The 3658-nt window shown below is 49.5% G+C and overlaps 1 long non-coding RNA gene across 5 annotated transcripts in view; it reads left to right on the top strand.

Moving 5' to 3' along the window:
• LOC109319860 overlaps positions 1-3658 on the top strand; it is a 24796-nt gene that overhangs the window by 2727 nt on the left and 18411 nt on the right. For 2 of the 5 annotated variants that reach the window (XR_002103649.1, XR_002103653.1), the window contains exons 1-2: positions 2279-2367; positions 2467-2504. This is a non-coding gene — a long non-coding RNA (uncharacterized LOC109319860). Of the gene's footprint in view, positions 1-2278; positions 2381-2466; positions 2505-3658 lie in introns of those variants that run through there. The other 3 variants (XR_002103650.1, XR_002103651.1, XR_002103652.1) reach the window with 2 other exon arrangements.

Raw genomic sequence — 3658 nt, 5'->3', positions numbered from 1 at the left:
GTTGCAGCAATGTATGTGAAATGTGAGACTTGTCATCTTGGCTTTGAAATGTTTGGGCTAAGAATTTCAAAGCCAGCTAGGAGACGTGAATGTTCAGGTCCCATTAGTGGCCAATGGAAAAAAGACAGCCAGCCCATTAGGAACATTTGAAAATCCTAGTTTTATAAACCAAGATTATGTTGAAGATGCAATGGAAGGATAGCCGACACCAAGGACTAGATTCCACCAATTAGGTCTGTTAGTGGATTTAGGCACTTAAATGTAATTCTTTTCCACCCTGCTCAAGGAGAATAGTGGTGTCACCACACCATCATGGGCACAATTTCACACAGACAGGATAAAGTAAGACTGGATGTGTATAGGCAATGCATGTAAAGAATAACAGTAAAAACAGCCAAAGCTTATTGGCTAATGTGGCCTTTCAAAGAGGTAGGAAAGCCTGTCAGGCTGATGCACCTGCCCATTGAGAGAAGTTGATTAGAACACAGTGGACAGCTCTGAGGGCACTTCTACATGTAATGATCTTCACCATGTACATGTGGCAAAAAATTCCTTTGTGTAGCTTAGTAGCATCACACAATACACATGTGCAAGGTTTGGGGGCTTCAAATGAGTTTGCAGTGTTGCAAACTAAACCACATCCCCATTTTGTGTAGTTTGCAACCAGTGGTGATGCATTGGGAGTACACAGAGGTGTATGTGCACCGCCTGAGAGCACTGGTGCACCCACTCACAGCCAGCATTCCCTGCTTAGGCGATGGGCAGGGGGGGCTGGCAGGAGCACCAGTGCCTCCCCTGCGAGTGCCAGCTGGGCAGTGGGGGTGCCAAGAGACGTGCTGCTGGCACTTCCGGGTGCCCTGCTCGTGCTTCTCAGTTGGTGCGATTTGGCTGTGGGGTGATCCCCACCCCCCAGTTGCCAACTGGCTGCTGGGGGGGGGCATGTACCCCCTTGACACAGGAGGTACCAGTTGCCCATGTTTGCAATGTTGCAAATTGCAGTGATGCAGCTTTCAGTTTACACCCTGGCCATGGAAGAGGTGAGCATGCTCCACCAAAAAAAAGGATCGGGCCCCTCGCCACTTCTCCCTTCAGCAGGCACCTGGCAGCCACAGTTGCCTGCTGAAGATAGAAGCTGCAAGGGGCCTGATCCTTTTTTTGTAGTGTGTGTAGCCTGCTGGCCTCTCCATCAGTCAGGGGGCAAGTTGCCAGGGGGCAACAGGCCCCTGAGGTACAGTGGGGCCCCAGTCCTTCCCTCCTTGACAGTGGCACTACCCAGGGCTGCCCACGTAGGTTGCTAGTGTGCTGGGGGCTGCTCCAATTTGGAGGCAGCACCCAGTCAGATGCAACTCTCCCCAAGCCTGCCAGGGCTGCTGGTGTCCCATGCACTGTCCCTGCTGCCTTCCTGCCACCTGGGACTGCCTAAGAATGGGCTGGCTTGCCCCTCGGGCAGTGCAGAGAGATGGCAGGAGGGTTACTGGGTGTGGTGGTGGCAGGAGAAGGTGGTGGAGACAGTGCACGGGGTAATGGAAGCTTGGGTGAGCTTGGGGAAACTCAGGCTTGGCAGGCATCCAGTATACTATGCACCATCCCTGACACCTTCTCCAGCTACCAGCACACCCAGCCACCTTCTTGCCATCTCCCTACACTGCCCCAGGGCAAGCAAGCCCATTCCTGTGTGGTCCCAAGCAGCGGGAAGGTGGTGGGGACCATGCACAGAGTGCTGGAAGCCCCAGAGGGCTCAGGGAAGAGTTGGATCCAGTGGTGCCTCTAAGCTGGGCCAGCCACCAACCCTCTAGCAGCCTGCCCGGGGGTGCGCCACTGCTGTGGAGAGAAGGACCCCCGCAGCTCAGGGGCCTCTTGGCCCCCCAGCAGCTCACCCCCCAGCTGTGAGGCGGCAGGCTCTGCAGGAGAAAAAAAGAAGGATCAGGCCCTTTAGTCCCCTAGCCATAATGTGACGGAAAATTGAAACAGTGGGTTGCAATTAAAAACCTATCGTTTCAATTTAGAGGGCATAAAAAAAACCCTGGGGATTAAACCCCCATCACGTGTACAAGCACCTTGAAAAATCACCAGGTTGATGACAGAATCACACAGTCAACCTGAACCATGTGCTGAGTCATTTGTGTGACCCAAATCGCTCCCTTGTGGTTCAGGAAATGAGCGGGGCTTTCCGTAGAGCACTTTCTTTTTTGTGGTGAAAATTGCTATTGTAACATTCAGGTACATGCACATCAATTATAAAACCACACAAATTAATGCCTAACTGCTCTGTCAGGCTGCCAGCTCAAGAGACTGCACAGGAACTTCCTGAGCCACAAAAGAAACTCAAAGTCACTCAGCTATCCCCGCAAGCCAAACCTGGACTGGGTAGAGAGGCCTGGTAACATGTGCCCGGGGGTGGCAGCTAAGCATTAAGCATTAAATCACAAGGTCAGTCTGTATCTAACATTTTATGTTATTTTTCAGGGCCTTCCTTGGGATTCCCCCTAGCCTCTTTGAAAATCGTAAGTCACACGGTTCTTTCAGTTAATGCCATTCTTTTACTGATCATGGGTGGGAGTTGGGGGTGGGGGAATCACTAAAATGCTCTGGGCATGCTCTAATCCTTACATGACATACACAATAGGGCATTTTATTCACATGCGCTGCCCTGATAGCACAAGGGGCCGAGCAATTATATTGAGAACAAGGATCCTTCATCTTACATGCAACAGAGCAAACCAATGGATCAGCTCACTTGAAATACATTTGATGGGTAGCCTGAGATCTGTCCTGGGTCTGGTGCACCTTAATAGCCTCATTAATAACTTAGAGGATGGGACTGAATGCACAGTTAGCAGATTTGCGGATGACACTAAGCTGGATGGAGGTGCAGACTCTTTGGAGGAAAGGATTTGGATTCAGAATGACCTTGGTGAACTGGTATAAAGGTCCAAATTTTCTTGAATTAAATTTATTAAGGGCAATTGACAAATCCCACTTAGGCTGGAATAATTAAATGCACACATACAAATTGGTGAATGACTGATTAGGCTGCAGCATTGAAGAAAAGGACCTGTGAGTTATAGTGGACCAGAAGCCGAATATGAGTCAATAATGTGCTCCTATTGGAAAAAAAATAGCACCTTGGGTTGTACTAACAGGATCGTTGCCTGCAAGTCAAAAGAAGTGATCTTCCACTCTATTCAGCACTGGTGAGCCCTCACCTAGAGTGCCAAGTCCAGTTTTGGACAAATAGCACAAAGGGCTGCTTCCCTTTTTTCCTGGCTTTATCATACAACTCTGCTTTCATTTCTACTGGCCTTACATGGGTGTTTCCTATAGCTTCAGTGGGATGACTCCTAATTTAACCTGAGGTAAACTAAATTAGAATTATGTCCATACTAATGCATTGGATATGGACAGACAAGGGGTAAGTTGTAGGGCTGTGAGAAGCTTCCGGTGCTGATTCTATTTGGAGGAGATTCGGCCTGATTTGGTGGCTGAATCTCTGAATCCGAATTGAATCAGGGGACCAATTAAAAGGTCCGAATTGAACTGAAGCTCTCTGAATTAATTCAGAAAAGATTTGGAGAGCTTCTGCGATCTGGACAGTCCTCGCTGGCTGCTGGAGCTGGAGCTGGAGCTGGAGCCGCACTTGGAGCTGATAAGTAGGGGC

This window comes from Crocodylus porosus, unplaced genomic scaffold (genome assembly GCF_001723895.1).
Source record: "Crocodylus porosus isolate Cpor-Errol unplaced genomic scaffold, CroPor_comp1, whole genome shotgun sequence".
Lineage (NCBI taxonomy): Eukaryota > Metazoa > Chordata > Crocodylia > Crocodylidae > Crocodylus > Crocodylus porosus.
Note: the sequence above shows the minus strand (reverse complement) of the source record. Positions and strands in the feature narration are given on the sequence as shown.